Consider the following 18,406-nt stretch of genomic DNA (forward strand, 5'->3'; position numbering starts at 1 on the left):
GTTAGCAGCTGATCTCTTAACCACTCCACCACCGGCGCTCCCGGTTCCCAAACCTGGCTGAACATTAGAACCCCCTGAGGATCTTTTAAAAAATCCTAAAACCCAGGTCACACCCTGGACCAGTTAAATCAGTGGGTGGGGCCTAGGCATCAGTCAGCTAAAGCTCCCTAGGTGCTCCAGTGTGCACAGTGATGAGCACACCTGGCTCAAGGTGGGTGTTAGTGCTTTTGGCATGGCTGGGGAAGGTGCTGGGGCCCTGGCTTTGAGTCCTGCCTGTCCTGAGGCTGGCTGTGTGCCGCCCAGTGTATGAGTGCAAGGGGCCCTCTGTCGCCTGCCCTCTACAAATGGAGTGTTCCCTCTGCGTAGAGTGGGCATATGGATTGAGGGAAGCCACCCTGCCGGCCTCAGAGCAGGGCGTGCTGCATGGTGAGTTACTTAGCTCCACCACCATAGACACAGCACTCCTGGGCAGGAGGGAGAGCAAGCGACGTTCAGGCACTTGGAGAGTGAGGGGAGGGACAGGGAGAAACGAGGAGGGATGTGTGAGCACGAGTGAAGAGACAGATGGGCAGAAAGGAGAGGGCCAGGAAGGACCAGTTTAGCCTGGTGCTGCCCCTTCTGGGGACAGGATCAGAGTCCAGTACTGAGGCTGAAACAGGCATCCTCACCACCTGTGCAACAGTTCAAGGGGTGAGGACTGTGACTGGGTGATGGGCGGAGTGGCCACACAGAGCTGGGGAACGGGTTGATAGGCACTTCTAGACAGCTTCTGGGAAACACCAGGGGCTGAGGGGCCATGTCACTCGCATGTCCCATTCTTAGCCTCCCCACAGGTCCCCCATGCCTGGGAGTGAAGGCAGCAGGTCCTTAACCCCTAGGGCTGTGAGGTCAGGGACCCGAGGGTAGGGGTGCAGGGAAGCAGGGGTCCCTAGGGGCTTTAAGAAGCTGGGTGGGTGGAAGACGATGAGGGGCTGCTCTTGTTACCTCAGGCCCAAGACAAGACTGGGGAAGAAGGGCCTTCTGGGCTGGTGACTCACCAAGGCCCCACCTCTGCCCACCTGACACCAGAAGTCGTGCCAAGAGGGCCCCACCCCTTCGGCCCCTCTTCCTTTGTGGCCCCAAGGCTCTCCTTCTCCAGCTATCTCGTGTGCTCAGGCCCTAGGAACCCCACCAGGGCTGACCTGAACTGAGAATTAATTTTCTCCACCAGCCAGCAGCTGCTGACAGAATGCTGAAAGCTCTGCAGGAGCCAAAGCACTCCTGCTTAGCTGGGATTGCCACTAAATGGAATCTGATGTTTCAGCCATTAAATCAAATCCAGCGGAACCTTCGAGTCCCTTAAAGGGGTACACTCAGGCGGAAAGCCCAGAGGCATCCCATTGGCAGTGGGGCGGTAACTACAGGGTGTTGGTGTCCTCCAAGCCAGCCTGGATAGTAGCAGTGTGGCTTTGTTCTCTTTTTAAAAATCTGTTCTTTTCCTCTTTGGGAGAAAAATCTGACTAGCAAATTTCTTGGTCCTCTGGGGAGTTAGGCTTCAAAGAGGATGTTGGCATTTCAGCATTAATTCTGTTTTTACTGTCTAGGTTATTTAGGAACCTGGGGGGTGGTCACCTGTAGTGAATGAAGTTCCTCCCACCTCAGGCCAGCCTAGCCCAGCCCAGGGCCAGGTTGTGGGGGTGGGGTGCAGAGGGCCCTCGTTCCACCTCCGCTTCCCTGCTGATGGCCTCTGACAGCTCTGATACGTCTGGCATCGCCCCTCCTGGGGGTACCTGAGGGCACTTCTTCTACAAGCAGGGTCAGGGACAGGCTGCCCACCCCCCAGATTGGAACAGAGTCTCCCTCCAGCCCTCCCTGCCTGATGGGGCTGGGGCAGGTCAGCAGGACCCAGTGAACCCTTTACTTTTCTGGGAACTTCCCTGATTCAGGGCTCCTGGGAGGGAAGCAAGCATCACCTCTCAGCTCTGACTCTTCCTGGCTGCTTGACCCTGGACAGGTTACTTAACTTTCCTTGGCCTCAGTCTTCCCCTCTGGAAAACAGGAATGGTCATATTGCTCATTGTCATGAATAGAAGGGGTCAAATGAGGTGCATGGTTTAGAGTCAGCTTCTACAAGGGACAGTGAGGAGGAGGAGGAGGATGGTGACGATAATGCTTTTGGAGTGCTTTGTGCGGCAAGGGCCTCTCCATGCCACCTGGTGCAGCCCCTCCCACTAGAAAAGCCTCCCCCACCACAGTAGTCACTGCCCTTGCACTGGGCCGAATGCAGCCCAGGCCTTGTCTCCTCCAGCCCTCCCCAGTCCTCACTGAGGAGGTCCTGGCTGGTGAAAACTGTTCATGAGCTCAGCTACTAACCAAAGGTTGGCGATTCGAGTTTACCCAGAGGCACTTTTGAAAAAAGGCTTGGTGATGATCTACTTCTGAAAAAATCAGCCATTGAAAACCCTGTGGAGCACACTTCTGCTCTGACGTACATGGGCTCATCAGGAGTCAGGGTCAGCTCTATGGTACCTGGTTTAGTCCTCAGCAAAGGTGCTGCCTGCATCCCCTTTTAAGAAATGAGGAAGCAGGCACAGAGAGGTTAACTGCACAGACCAAGCCAACCCTGCCTCCTACTGCAAAGCCATACCGGACCTTCCCTCCCAGAGCTGCATGAAGTTTGTTTTCTATCGTCATTGTTATTGTGAAATATATATTGCAAAACATTTGCCATTTCAACCATTTGTATGTATACAATTCAGTGACATTAATTATGGTCACCACTGTTTCCAGATTTTTCTATTCCTCTTAACAGAAACACAGTACCCCATAAACAATGTCTTAACAGAAGCTTGGTGCCCCTTCAGCAGTAACTTCTCATTTCCCCCTCCCATCCCCCCTTTCCGGTAACCACTAATAACCTTTGGTTTCTATGCATTTGCCTAGTCTAGGTATTTCAAGGACCCCTAGTGGCACAGTGGTTAAGAGCTATGGCTGCTAACCAAAAGGTCGACAGTTGAAATCTGCTAGCCACTACTTGGAAATCCTATGGGGCAGTTCTACTCTGCCCCATAGGGTCGCTATGAGTCGGAATCCACTCAATGGCAATGGGTTTAGGTCTTCCATATAAGTGAGGTCATGTAATGTCCATCCTTTTGTGCCTGACTTATTTCACTCAAGCTCCGGCCTCTTTCCTGATGGACAGACGGGCCTGTGTTGTTCCCACGCTCTGCACAGCCTCTCCTGTGTCCAGCCTCTCCCACCTGGACCGTTTCAGCAGTCTCTGGGGCCTTCTTCCAAGGCGTAAGCCTGAGCTGGGCTCTCTGGGGAAGGCCCATGGCACAGCCTTGGGGCAGGAAGCTGACGCTCAGGGTGAGCCTGGCTCTCCCCAGTTCTCGGGTCCTTCTGTGGTTAGTGGCGCAGCTTCGGCAGGAAGCTGACCCCTCTCTGCTGCTGCTCAGGTGGCCCTTGTGGTGTTGCCAGGACTGAGCAGGAGGAGGGGCCTCCAATTGGCAGTGCCTCAGGCCAGGACCTGAGGTTTAGCCCTCGGTGGAAAGGCAGCAAGGACGGGGCTTGAGCCCTGGAACAGGGGCTCCTCGAGCAGATTCAAGAGAGAGTAAGTAAGGCAGGTGCGTGGCAGGAAAGAGGAGTCAGCGAGGCCAGGAAAAGGAAGCAGGCTTGTTACACTCGCAGTCCCCCGAGACAAGGAGGCATGGCATGCCATGATGCAGGGCCACCCAGGGATTGTACCCAGGGACAAGGCAACAAGCTGGAATTGTAGGACATGCTTATGTATGACAAGAAGGGTGGGGTTAATGAGGTCTCCTGGTCTTCATAAGGTTTGGGCATTGGGTACCTGGCCCCAGGACAGTTAGGATGGGTACCTAGTGGCCCAAGAGTATGAGAACCTGATAAGAGGAGTGGTTGGAAACTGAACGCAATCAGCTGCTCAAGAAGGGGCATCAAAACTGGGTCAAAACAGCATTTTAAGGAAATGGTATTTCAGGGGCATAGCACCCTGAGTAGGATTGAGGCAGGCAGGGCAGAAATGCAGCAGCCTGCTGCTCTCCCCATCCACTCCCCACGATGGACCACTCACTCCCTCACCCAGATGGGTGTGCCTTGGAACCCCTGGCCCAGTGCCTCAGCTGGTGGATGGCCCGAGAATAGTTTCCTACCAGCTTCCCCCTGCTGTCCCAGTTCCCCCTGCCAGGCAACAGAATTAGGGTTCTGGTAAACCCAGCTCGCCTGGATCCCTGAGAGCGTTCCTGACTCTCAGGTCTCTAGCTATACCTCCTGCTTCTGTAGAAACAGCACTGTCTTAGCCAGGTAGTGCTGCTGTAAGAGAAATACCACAAGTTGGGTGGCTTTAACAAACAAATGTATTCTTTCAGTTTAGGAGGTAAGAAGTCTGAATTCAGGGCTCCAGCTCTAGGTAAAGGCTCTCTTTGTCTGTTGGTCTTGGGGGAAGATCCCTGTCTCCTTTCAGTATCTGTGGGCCCAGCATTCCTCGGAGACCTTTGTGTGTCTCGGCGTTAATCTTCCCTTAGGTCTGGGAGGTTCTCCGCGCAGGGAACCCATGTTCAAAGGACACGCTTTTCTCCGGGCTCTTCTTTCTTGGTGGTAGGAGGTCTCTCTCTTCTTTTCTCTGTTCTCTCTCCTTTTATTTCTTGTAAGATAAAAGGTGATGCAGGCCACATCCCAGGGAAACCCAGGGATATGACTTGAGTAAGGGTGTTGCATCCCACCCTAATCCTCTTTAACATAACCTAATCTTGCCTCGTTAACTACAGGCAGAGATTAGGATTAACAGCTCATAGGACAGTTACCTCACATCACAAAACGGAGGACGACCACACAATACTGGGAATCATGGCCTAGCCAAGTCGACACTTATTTTGGGGGGACATAGTTCAATCCATGACAACCACTCTGGCTTAAGTTTTAAGAGCCAGACAGCCAGAGGTCCCCCCACTCCCAGCCTTTCCTTATCACCTGAATGACACCCCTCTCTTGTCCCCACAGTGCTTTAGTTCCGTCTTGGTGACTGTTCTATACCCTTGGTGGGTGCCTGCCTCTGGGCTGAGTGCTTGTTGTCATTACTCCATTGAATCTTCTCAAAACTGTCATAGGTACTGCTATACAGATGTGGCCACTGAGACGGGTGGGAGTTGGCATCACATTTATGGCTCAGACTAGGAGCAGGGTGTGAGCAGACCTGCCCTGACAACAGAGCAGGCAGGACCTCCCAGGGCCAGCCTCCCCAGCCCCAGTGTCATGTCCAGGGCCCGTAACCTCAGGGGACAACAGCCAGTGGTGGCCAAGAGGTGCCTGGATTGGGCATCCATCTCTCTGGGTTACCCACCAAGTGGGATTCACTTTCTCTCCCACCAAGTCTTCCGCTTTCCCCTCCCCACTCCCCTTTCCCCCAGCCCAGCCGGCTGGGAGGGCTTGTGGTCTCCTTGCTGTCGGCATTGTTGGGGAGGGGTGACAGGGAGGGGAGGAGGGGAGGGAGGAAATTTCAGTGGTGCCTCTGGGAAAGGCCAAGCTTGTTAGTCCTTCATGGGGCCTTGCAAGGGGTTTCGGTCACTGCCAGAGGAGAACAATTAAGCACATTCTGTCCTGCTCAATGGCTACAAAGAGGAAACCACAAAGCCCGGGCCTCAGGGTTCTCACCAGTCCCCACACAATGGGCCAGCTTTCACTGGGCCTGGTATGGCCGAGAGAGACAGGCGCCCAGCTCCATCTGTCCATCTGTCCATGCAGCCATTTAGTTGGCTCGTGTTGGCCACGGCTGGCCCTGTGCTGGGTGTTGGAAGTGGACGCATCCCTGTCTGGCGTCGGACCTTCTGTGACAACCCACAGGACGGTGAGCCGCACACACAGGCAGTGGGGTGCTCGCTGACTCTGAGGCGTGGAGGATTAGCCCTGCTCAGAGGAGAACAAGCCTCAGAGAAGCAGCATGCCTGTGCCCATGGTGCCAAAAGCAAGGGTGGCTCGACTGATGATGAACCTCAGGGTGGAGGGAGAGAGTGACCCCCCAGGTCAGGGTCCCTGACGCTGGCTGCTTCCAGGTTTAGTTTGGGGGTGGCAGTGGGGCCTTGCCCTCAGGGGAGCCACATATTAGTGCCTGGTGTCCTGAGGGCAGGGGGCAGGGCAGGAGGCCGCAGGAGCCCAGGACCCAGAGTTTCCAGTTTGCCATCTTAGAGAACCTCAGAATGACCCAGCTTTTTGCCTGCTAGGAGCTGGGGCGAATTGGGCAGTGGTCACCTTTACAGGCCCAACTGAGAAAACAGTGGCCACCCTGCTCAGCCACACATCTGGGAGCCTGCCATGCTGGGGATGGCCAGTAGGACTGGCAGCCAGTGAATGAAGTGAATGAAGGGTACACCTGTATGCTCCATTTAACGGGAGAAGGTTCCATAGGTCCCCAGTGCTTCCTTAAGTTGTTTTTATTATAATGTTACCAGAATGCACCCTGGAAGCAAAGATGACGAGACAGTGGCTTGCTTACTTTGGACATAGTATCAAAAGGGACCAACTCCTGGAGAAGGACATCAAGCTTGGTAAAGCAGAGGGTCAGCAAAAAAGAAGGAGACCCTCAATGAAATGTATTGACTCAGCAGCTGCAGCAATGAGCTAGAACATACCAATGACTGAGAGGATAGTGCAGGGCCGGGCAGCGTTTTGTCCCATTATGCATCGGTTCCTATGAGTCAGAGCCGACTTAGTGGCAACCTACAAAATAATTACAGACTTAAAACTGGATGTAAGCTTCTTATGTTTGTAGATGTTACACAACTACAAAGCCAAGGCAGATGTACAGGGTGAATATGACCGAAGCCACAAAACCAGTCATCTTGTCACCATTAATTGATGTTTTGCCCAGACTGTATTGCCTCTTGGAATGAACTGAATGTGCAAGCTTCCTGGAGACCTCAGCTGCCCCGAGCTCCTGCCCCCTGTGCCGGGGAAACCTCACTTCTCTCTCTTGGTGCCACCGTGAGACCTTCCTCCAGCAGCTCGGCGTGTGGGGACATCATCTGGTCTCCACTGGCACAGTGTGCCTCTTTGGTTTTAGGGCCGCCTCTGAGCCCGTGGCATTTGTGTTCACCAGAGGAAATGCGGAACCAGGCATTGAAATTGTGGGTGGACATGTGAGAGTGCCATGTGACCCCTTGGGAGAACCCACATCCCTTCCTGTCCTCCATCCCCCCACCTCATACTCCAGAGTACCTGGTTTGAGGTTTTTTTGGAAACCGCTTTATTGAGATATAATTCGCACAGTATAAAATTGACCCATTTAAAGCATACAACTCAACAGCTTTTGATATATTGACAGAGTGTGCAGCCATCACCAAGGTCAACTTTAAAACATTTTCACTACCTCAAAAAGAAACCCCATAAAACCATAAGACTCTTAGATGAAGACATAGGGGTAAATCTTCATGGCCATGGATTTGGCAGTGGATTCTTAGCAATGACACCAAACACACCGGCAACAAAAGAAAAAAACAGATAAATTAGACTTCACCAAAATTAAAAACTTTTTCTCATAAAAAAACCAGACTTAATGGTGCGACTGAGACTAGAAGGACCCTAGAGGTCGTGGTCCCCAGACCTTCTCTTAGCCCAAGACAGGAACCATTGCCAAAGCCAACTCTTCAGACAGGGATTGGACTGGACTGTGGGATAGAAAATGATACTGGTGAAGAGTTAGCTTCTTAGATCAGGTAGACACCTGAGACTATGTGGGCAGCTCCTGTCTGGAGAGGAGATGAGAGGGCAGAGGGAGTCAAAAGCTGGCCGAATGGACGTGAAAATAGAGAGTAGAGGGAAGGAATGTGCTGTCTTATTAGGGGGAGAGCAACTGGGAGTATATAGCAAGATGTGTATAAGTTTTTGTGTGAGAGAGTGACTTGGTTTGTAAACTTTCACTTAAAGCACAATAAAAATTAAAAACCTTTGTGCATTAAAGGACATTATCATAAAGTACAAAAACAACCTACAGAATGGAAGAAAATACTTGCAAATCATATATCTCATAAGGGTTTAATATCCAGCATATATAAAGAACTCTTACAACTCAACAACAAAAAGACGACCCAATTTAAAAATGAGCAAAGGGCATGAATAGACATTGCTCCAGAGAAGATATGTGGATGGCCAGTGCACGCATACGAAGATGCTCAGTGTCATTAGTCATCAGGGAAATGCAAATCAAAACCACAATGAGATGCCATGTCACATGTAGTAGGCTGACTGTTATCCAAAAACAGAAAATAACAACTGTTGGTGAGAATGTGGAAAAATTGGAACCCTTGTGCATCACTAGTGGGGATGTGAAATGGCACAGTGGCTATGGAAAACAGTTTGGCGGTTCCTCAGAAAGTTAAACATAAAACTACCTTGTTGTTGGTAGGTACCATTGAGTCGATTCCAACTCATGGCAACTCCATGTGTGCAGAAGCAGATTGCCAGGCCTGTCTTCTGAGGCCCCTCTGGTCTGGGTGTGTTCAAACTGCCAACCTTTTGGCTACTGGTTCAGTGCTTGCCCGTTCACGCCATCCAGAGACTCCTAGAACTCCCTTATGACCCAGCAATTCCCCTCCTAGGTGTAGACTCAGAAGAATTGAAGCCAGGGGTTCAAACAGACACTTGTACAACAGTGTTCACTGCAGCGTTGTTCACAATAGCCACAAAATGGAAACAACCAATTGTCTGTCAATGAATGAATGGATAAACAAAATTGTGTGTGTGTGTGTATACAATGGAATGTTACCCAGTTAATAAGAAGGAATGAAGTCCTGATACATGCTACAGTGTAGATGAATCTTGAAAACATTATGCTGAGTGAAATAAGCTAGACACAAAAGGACAAGTACATGATTCCATTTATATGAAATATCTGGAATAGGCAAAGTCATAGAGACAGGAATTACCAGAGTTGGGGCGGGGGAGGAAATGGGAGGCTGTTGCTTAAGGTGTACAGAATTTCTGTTTGGAGTGATAAAAGCCTGTTGGGAATAATGGTGATGGTTGCACAATACTGTGAATATAAGAAACGCCACTGAACTGTACACTTAAAAATGGTTAAAATGGCAAATTTTGTGTTATATATTTTACAATTAAAAAAGAAGGTAGATAGAAACCCCTACTTTTAGCTTTCAGCCCCACATGCCCCATAGGGGTTTGGCTGCCTGTGGAGGCTGAGCGATTAGTCCCTCCGTTGCTGTCTTTCTGAGTGCTTCCCTCTTCCCCACCCTGCCCCAGGGTGTCTGCTCTGAGTTTGATCCTCTCAGGAGCTGCTGCTCTGGGCTAGGGCCTCACTTCCTGTATGTGCCTCTCCAGCCACATCCCTGCCTGCGGCCGTGCTAGGGTTACACCGAGCTGTTGTTGTGGGTTAGGCTTCAGAAATGATCACACCAGCAAATCTGTTTTTATCAGTTGCTTCAGAGATGTTCTCCACGAAGCCTTTGGCATGCACTAGATGACTCCGGACCTATCTCGGCAGCAGGTGCCACCCTCATCTCCCATGTGAAGACACTGAGGGTCAGACAGAGCGGTTACCTACCTACATTTATCAAGAACACACCCTGGAGTATGAGCTTCGTGAACATAGGGATTGACCTACCTTGTCCCGCACCGTGTCCTGCTATGCAGTAAATAGTTGTCCAGTGCGTGAGTGAACGTGCTGACCCGTGTGTTCTTCCTAACAACATGGCGGACCATGTCCTCCTCTGCCTTCCTCCTCTCTGATCCCTCATCTGCCCTCATTCACTGTGTGCCCGCCTCACTGGCCTGTTTTTTAGATTTTCAGACTTGCCAGATTCATACCTCAGGACCTTTTGCACATCCCGAACTTTCTATCTGGACTGCTGGTGCCCCTCCTCTAGCTAACTCCTGTCCATCTTTCAGGTTAAATATCACTTCTTCAGGAGGTTTTTTCCTAAATGACCTTCCTATATCCTTCACCAAAATAAAGGTCCCGGATCTAATCTCTTTTTTTCTTTTTTAATATTTGTGGTGCTTCTGTGTAATTCTGTATATATTTGTCTATACAAACTGCAGTTTCTCCCACTGGAGGAACGTCCATGGGGACAATATCTACACCTGTTTGCCCTCTGTCCTCAGGGAGGGCCTCACACGGTGCCTGCCAGATGGAGGGTTTTCTGGGAATGTGGTTGGAATGGGTGGATGGACAGATGAGCAGTATACCCACATTGTAGGCGAGGGAACCACAGCTCAGGGAGGTGACTGAATTGTTCTGGATGACGCGACAGCAGGAGATTCTCACGCCAGGTCGTCTGATGTCCAGGTCTGCGCTTCAGCCCTTACACACAGTGTCTCGGTATATCATTTTGTCCCATATTAGGACAGAACAGTGTGAACACTCATGCACTCTCTTTTTCCTCCCCAGGCTCCACGAGTTTCTCCTCGGCCCTCGCTGTCATGGAGTGGCCTTGACCCTGTCTGCGGAACAGGAAGCTCAGACCAGCCCTGGGCAGCGCTCCTAGCGGCCGGAGCTGCCCACCAGTTTGGGGAGCAGTAGCTTTGGGGCTGTCCTGAGCTTTAGACAGGAGAGGAGCAGGCTCCACCTCCTTTGTGCCCACCCAAGGCCTCTTCAGGTTTGCAGTGGTTTGCGGGGGAAGAGGACCTCTGGAGGGAGCGTGGGCTGACCCTAGGACTTCTGTTTGGAGAAGAAAGTTCCTGCAGAGCTTTGGGTTCCTCTCTTTCAGCACGTCCTGGCCTGGGGCCTGGAGGGCAGTGTTCAAGGACCCCAGGTGCAAAGACTAGCCCTGGGTGGGGGTGCTGGTGGGGCTAGGCAGCCCTGGCTGGGCTGCAGGCCGTGCAACATTGAGGGCACAGCCTTGGATTCCAGGGCTGCTCTGTCACGGGCTATGATGTCACCCACACAGGGTGCCCCAGGCCTCAGCAAACAGGGTTCACCAGGAGTGAGAGCAGAAAGTTGCTGAGGAAAAAAAATCAAGGCAGGATTTTATAAGAGGCAGAACCCTCCGTGAAAACCCAAGGCTTGATTAGAAAATGTCACCAGACTCCCTAAGGTTAAAGGGGACATTTTTTGGCCTGCCCTTCCCCTCCCCCCCACCCAAGACCTCTAAGTCCCAACCCATTCCCAGAGACTAGCCTTCCCTCGGCAACCCTGCCACCACCCAGTCCCACCAGCCACGCTGCCGCCTGGTGCGATAAAAAACGCCCCCCACATCCAACCACATGCAGGGAGCCCGAGCCCCACAGCTGGACTCACGGCTCTGGGATGGCTGGAAGCCAGCACAGGCGGTAACATCCTTGGGGGCCATCCCATTGACTCCCCTCCTCAGAGCCCACCATAAAGGGCAGCAGTGATGACCACATCTCCTACCAGCCCAACACCTGCCACCAGCCTTGGGGCTCCTTCAGAAGAGCATACCTGGCCTCCAAGACCAGGAGCAGGTGATAGCTGGGGAGAGCAGGGCACCTGCAGCAGGCCCTACCTGCCGGGGCCGGATTCATCTTGGCATCAGGGACAGCCACAGACCCACGACCTTTGCCTCCAGCAAGCACTGATCTGGCCCCTTTTGCTCCCTGGATCAGAAAAGTAAGGTTGGTCGCAAGAGGCTTGCCAAACCTTTGTTCGTTTTTTCACCTCCTGGGTCCTTGGGGTCCCTCACCAGCATACCACCAACAGCTGGGCTTCCCAGGGAGCTCAGCTCCTGCCAGGGGCTGCCTTAACACCTACTGTCAGAGTTTGTGGCTCATCCCAGTGTACCATTTAGGGAGAAGGGGGCTTGACAGGCTCTTGGTGCCCAAACCTGTGTACTCTCCAAGCTGCTGCTGTTAGAGGAATGCTGTGGGGGTGCTTAAGGGTCAGTGGCTCCAAAGTGCACTACCCGGTTTAATGACTTGCTGGGGGAGAGGGAGGGAGGGACAGGGATGTAACAAGCCCATTACTTCCAGAATTTGTTCCCCCTCCTTACAATGCCTTACTTTTGTGCAGGCGCCAGGCCTGTAGGCTTCCGGGGATCTGGGGTGGGGAGTGGGCGTCTTAGCTGGGCTGGTCCCCGGTGTGCACCTGGCCGCATGTGGGCAGAGCCAAAAGCAATTTGGCCTCCAGGCTCTCCAATCCCTACGGACTGTCCATGTCGGAGGCTGGCTTCCCCTGCCCTCAGCTTGATCCCAGCCCACCCCAAAGCCAGTTGGCCCCTGTCCTGGGAAACTGCCTTACCCAGAAGCCCCATGAGCCACGGTGCCAGGATGGCTGCCCTGACAAACCCTGGGCAATGCCCTGTGGGTCCAGAGCACTCCCTGGCCTTCAGGAGGGATCTGGGTGCCCATGTCCCCGTTGGAACTGCATAGTAGACATAAACACACTTCACACAAAGGGCCTCGTGGTGATGCTTTCCCTGAAAGTTGTGTTGCTTTGTTCAGTTTTCTAATAAAAGAGTTGAGAAAATTATTTGCTTCCTTTGGGTGCTTGGACCAGTCTTGGGGAGGTGAGGCACGGGCAGATTTAGGTTTCTTCTCCACTAGCCCTGTTTGAAGTCTGCATCAGCCCTTCCCCCACCCCGCAGGCCACCCAAATGAGAACAAATTTCCCTTGCTTTCTGGAATTATTTGAATTAGCCTCAGAAGTCCTTGAGTTGGGGGCGTGTAGAATCCTACACTGTCTGCCTCTCCTGACAGTAATTCTTCCCTGAAAAACCCTTGAGCTCTGGATTCCAAGTTGAAAATGTAATTCCATCCATTCCAATGGGCAAGACATTTATGCTTTGAGAGCCTCCAGTTGACACTCATTTGTGTGAAAGTAGCTCAAAGGCCATTAAGGTGGACATAATTACTTCTGTAATTAATATCAGCTATCATACCATGACCATACAAACTGTTTTCCTTTCATTAGTTGCTCGATAATGCTCATGTCTTCCTGCATCTTCAAGCTTTTTTTGTAGCTATTGATGAACTGTAAATGCAACTACTGTATTTTTACAGAAATAACACGATAATTTTTTTTTTTTTTTTTTGGCCAACCTCACCCTCCCCTCCGAGGTAACTTCATAAGTGTACAAGCTAATCTTTGCATGCCCACAGGTAAAGTGGGCAGATGTGCATTGCTTGAGTGGTCTCATCTTTAAAGCATCCCCGCCCTCCGACAGCAGGGGGCCCAAGGAGGTCATTAGGGCAGTGCCGGTGTTGGGTGCTAAGGTTGTCAACCCAGAAGACTCATCTGTGCTCCAAACCTCAGTGGAGACTGCAGGGCAACTGCCCTTAGTGGTCCTCAGCTGTGCGGGCCCACAGACTCCAAGCTGGGCTTTGCTAAGTGTGAGGGGATGCGCAATTGCTGAGGTAAGGGTTGTTGTTAGTGGCCGAGGAGTCGATTCTGATTCATGGCCACCCCAGAGGTGCAGAGTAGAACCGCCCTGTAGGGTTTTCAGGGCCATGATCTTTCAGTAGCAGATCAAAGGCCTGTCTTCTGAGGCGCCTCTGGGTGGGTTTGAACCACCAACCTTTCGGCTAGCATTTGAGCACTTAACCATTTGCGCCACCCAGGGACTCCTCAAGGAAGGGTAGTACATCAAATCTCTCATAAAATTTAATTCTTACCTGAATGAGTGGGTGGATCTCAAAAGTATGGTGCAAGTTAACACAAAGGTGGAGATGCCCTCTTAACCCTCCCCGCTGGCCTCCTCCCACTAAGAACAAGCCTGAGCTCTGGATACGTGGCATCAGAAGCTGGGGGGTTGGCCTCCAGTTCCCTGGGAAAACAGCCAAAATAGTGAGGCAGAGCTGTCTTTCATGTAAGTGTAAGCAGTCCAAGGCACATGAAGGGGCTCTGCAGTGTTGGGGCCCAGGCTCCTTCTATCTTGTTGCTCTGCCGTCTTCCATGCAAGGCTTCTGTCTCTTGGTTTTATGTGGCTGCCCCAGCCCCTGCCATTCCATCTACATTTCTGCCAGTGGGAAGGGGAGAAGAAGTGACAGGTAAGCCCCTTTAAGGGCACGACCCGGAAGTTGCAGGCATAAGACTTCTCCACAGCACCCCCATGGGTGAGAACTTAGTCATATTCACACCTAACTGCAAGGGAGCCTGGGAAGTATCCAGCTAAAGCTTGGGCTCTATTTCTAACTAATGAAGGAGAGAGTAACCCCATCTGGTCTGGGGTTACAAAAGAACTGACTGGGTGGTCCCAGTGCTCTTGTGTATGTATGAGCTTGGATAAATCATTTAGCTTCTCCGAACCTGCATTCCCCCAGTGTATGGGTTATGGTGGCAGGGCTAACAGAAGGAATTGAGATAAAATTTCATGAAGCCCTAAAACCATGCCTGGCACCTAGAGAGCCCTTGATGCGGCGAGAATGGTCACCATTAGTGAAATGGTGGAACTGGGATTTGAAACCAACTGTTATACATTGAATTGTGTCTCCCAGTAGTATGTGTTGTAAATCCTAAACCCCTATACCTGTGGATGTAATCTCATTTGGGAATAGGACTTCCTTTGCTATGCTAAGGAGACCGTATCAGTGTAGGGCATGTCTTAAACCAACCACCTCTGAGATACAAAGAGCAGATTAAGCACAGAGAAGGAAGCATAGACAGAGGGGAAGATACAGGCCATGTGATCGCCAAGGAACCCAAGCTGAAATGAAACAAGGACCTCCCCCCAGAGCCCACAGAGAGAGAAAGCCTTCCCTAGAGCTAGTGCCCTGAATTTATTCAGACTTCTAGCCTCTTAAACTGTGAGAAAATAAATTTCTGTTAAAGCCTGTACTACATTGTAGGGGATGCCCCCAGTCCCTGCCCAGCAGGCCTAATTCCATGTTTCTTGGCTTCCCAGGGGTCAAGCTGAGTCTGGGATGGGGCTTTGGGGAGGGCATCAGTGATGGGGACAGTTCCCAGGATGACCAACTGGCTTTCATGGGTTGTGGGGCCTGATTCAGAGTCTCTAGGTGGTGCAAATGGTTAACATGCTCAGTTGCCTACCAAAAGGTTGCAGGTTCAAGTTGACTCAGAGGTGCCTTGGAAGAAAGGCATGGCAGGCCTGGTGATCTACTTCTGAAAAAATCAGTCGCTGAAAACCCTGTGGAGCACAGTTCTACTCTGACATGGGGTCACCATGAGTCAAAGTCATCTCAGCAGCAGCTGGGGCCTGGTTCAGGAAAGAGGATGGAGCACCTCCAAGGCTGCAGGACCCTGTGAGCCTGCCCAGCAGCAGCCGGGCGGTTCAGGAAGGAGGATGGAACACCTCCAAGGCTGCAGGACCCTGTGAGCCTGCCCACGGAGGCCGTGTCCCCGGGCGGGGCAGGGAGCCAGCTGCAGACTGCCCGCTGCTCCTCGGCCAAGGTTTCCTCGCATTCAGAGGGCCCCTCTTTGGTCTGGCACTGGCTGGAGAGGACGAGCCCAGACCCATCGACCATCCCTCGCTCAACACCCAAAGCTGTAAATCAAAATGAGAAAGGAAGGAAGCTTTTAAGAAGCAATTGTCTTTAACGAGCGAGAGTGGAAAGGGCCCTTGTTCTTCGTGGTCACCACTGGGTGGGTTTTGCACACTAAGAAACTTCCAGACTCCATCATGTCTCAGCCCCAGTTCTGGCCCCAGTGGCTCCATCCTGCAGCTCTCCTTCGGGTTCATTTCCCTGGAGGCCAGGCAGCCCCAGCTGCTTTCCTGCCCATGCTGTGGGGGCAGGGTGGCTCCTCCACTGGGATAGACTCCAGCCCCACCTGATGCAGCCCACAGCACCTGTCCAAGGTCAGGCCCTGCCCAGGGAGCCAGGGGAGATTCAGGGTGAATGGCCCAGGGTGTGCATGGTACTGCCCCTGGCTCTCACTTGCCTTGCTGGCTCCTCGGGCTTTGAAATGTGGCTCTGCCTCATTGACGGGCAAGGAAAAAGTCTGGAGAGGCCACAGGCATCCTCAGCTTGGGGTTCAAGGGTTCAATTCAGGGGGTTCGTGAGTCCCTGGGTGGTGCAAACGTGAACAGTTAACAAGCTCACTGCTAAATGAAGGCTTGGTGGTTCGAGTCCACTCAGAGGTGCCTTGGAAGAAGGGCCTGGTGATCTACTTCTGAAAAATCAGGCATTGAAAACCGTAAGAGGCGGAGGTCTACACTGACACACATGGAGTTGCCATGCATTGAAGTCGACAGCAATTGTTCAACTGGTTTATGTTCTTGGATGGGGAAAAAACCCTATATTTTCACTACCCCCTAACTGATATTTAGCATTTTCTCCTACTAGGAATGCAGACGACAAACCATTGGTACCAGCAGTCTGTGACTTTGTCTCTATGGATATTTTCAATGACGTTACAAACACAGATATTTTCATGTGACATTACATATTGTAGATATCTTGAAAAACCATTTACACTCACTCATGTCTCCAGATTACAGTTACTACGTCAGCCACTAGATCTCGTAACCTAGCGCAGGTATTACTAGTAATATCATAAATTTGTTAATATTTTCAAAACAGCCTAATATTTGAAACATTTCTTTTGTTAAACCATACATTACATGTTATGCATTTAAAAACTTCCTGAGAGGGTGCCCACAGGTTTCACCAGATGACCAAAGGGTCCTGAGCACAGAAAGGTCCGGAAGCCCTGATTTGGCATGGGGTCAGAGCACAGAAAGGACCAGAAGCCCTGATGTAGCATGGGGTTTAGAGCACAGAAAGGTCCAGAAGCCCTGATTTAGCCTGGGGTTCAGAGCACAGAAAAGTCCAAAAGCCCTGATTTGGCACAGGGTCTAGAGCACAGATAGGTCTGGAGGTTCTGATTTAGCATGGGATCAGAGCGCAGAAAGGTCCAGAAGCCCTGATTTGGCACCGGGTCCAGAGTACAGAAAGGTCTGGAGCTCCTGATTTGGCATGGGGTCAGAGCACAGAAAGGTCTGGAAGCCCTGATTCAGCATGGGGTTCAGAGCACAGAAAGGTCTGGAGGTTCTGATTTAGCATGGGTGTAAGGGCACAGGGTTCCGCAGAGAGCTTGAGAGTCCCACCCAGACAGAGTGGCCATGGTGTCTCTGCTCTGGAGGGAAGCCCTCAGCCCAGGACTCACCCTAGCCCAGCAACCCTCCCCTCTCTGGGTCCTGGTGGGGAAGGAGGAGGTGCACGTAGCCTCAGGCTGTCCCTGAGACTTGGACAGGTAGGTGTGGAGTGGGGAGTCTTCCTTGGTGGTGATGCTGACCTCTTCCTAGGCCCTTCGGAATCCTCAAGCTGTCCTGGAATACAACTCCAGGGGACGCCAGTCAGGCTTCAGTGTGTGTAGCAGCGTAGGTCCCCAGCTCTGGGCCAGGCTGCCTAGCGCCACATTTACACTGTGTCTTCCTTGTCTGAGGCCCATCAGAGCTCCCTCAGGACAGACCTGGCGTGGGGACACCAGCAGGCAGGCAATGGCTATAGAGAGCTGCTCCCGGGTTTCACTTCAGATGTTATCCTCCTTGAAAGGAGGAGGGAGGCCAGCCTCAGGCCCTGGGGTCTGGAGAAGTGCTTGCTAAGTCTGTTTGGAGCCCTTAATTATGTGCACATTTGCAGATCCACGGAGGCCAGGATCCTATTTCCCAGATCCGGAAACTGAGGTCCAAACAGGATATTAGGGCCCACCAGAACCACAGCACTTCCAGGTGGCCAGGGAAGAGCCAGCAGGTATGAATGTATACTTCGTCCCCTCTGGCTTCTTTTCTTCTTTTTCGCTCTTACCTGGCCACCAGGACTTCCTCCCAACTCTGTAAAAAACAGATATCAAAAGTTTAAACATAGACAGGCATATAAAACAAAAAATAACACACGTGAGGAACATGATTCTTAGTTCCAACAAACATATGGGACCAAATGGGCAGCTTCTGTCCAAAAGCAAGATGAAAAGGCAGGAAGGGACAGGAACTGGGAACCCCGGGGTAGAAAGGGAGAGCGTGCTGTCACATTGTGGAGATTGTAACCAATGTCACAAAACAATATGTGTATACATTTTTTAATGAGAAATTAAAGCACGATAAAATTTAAAAAACAAACCATATGATTTTGAAAGTAAAAAAAAAAAAGTTTAAACAGGAGGAGGCAGTGGAGAACCTATTTCACATCAAGCTCTCTTTACCCACCTAGACACCCGTCCACTGATGTCATAGACACCTGTCCACTGATGTCATAAACACCCGTCCACTGATGTCATAGACGCACCTCCCCTGATGTCAAAGCGTGCTCCAGCTTTGGGGTAGTCCCCACCAGTGTAGACATTCCTGTTGCTTTGGCTTTTTGTTCGTGTTTCCCATTCATTCTGTACAGATGTGGCCACGTGCTTCTCACGCCCTTTTACGGCTGAGTCTCAGTGTGTGTGTGCCCAGGTGGCCTTGACAAGGTGCTGCAATTCCCTGGGCTTCAATGGCAGGTCTGTAAAAGGGGGACATTGCAAGTGGCTATCTCCTTGGGCCCTGTGAGAAGC

General features: G+C 51.6%; 1 protein-coding gene across 4 annotated transcripts in view; it reads left to right on the forward strand.

Annotated features, from left to right (window-relative positions):
- Nucleotides 1-12,617, forward strand: part of KLHL25 (kelch like family member 25) — a 47,036-nt gene extending 34,419 nt beyond the window's left edge. For 3 of the 4 annotated variants that reach the window (XM_049905911.1, XM_049905910.1, XM_049905913.1), the window contains exon 3: nucleotides 10,397-12,614. The gene's annotated coding sequence lies outside the window, so the exon portion shown is untranslated. Of the gene's footprint in view, nucleotides 1-9,423 lie in introns of all 4 variants that reach the window. The other variant, XM_049905912.1, reaches the window with a different exon arrangement.
- The last annotated feature ends 5,789 nt before the right edge of the window (nucleotides 12,618-18,406 follow it).

This window comes from Elephas maximus, chromosome 13, assembly GCF_024166365.1.
Source record: "Elephas maximus indicus isolate mEleMax1 chromosome 13, mEleMax1 primary haplotype, whole genome shotgun sequence".
Taxonomy (NCBI): domain Eukaryota; kingdom Metazoa; phylum Chordata; class Mammalia; order Proboscidea; family Elephantidae; genus Elephas; species Elephas maximus.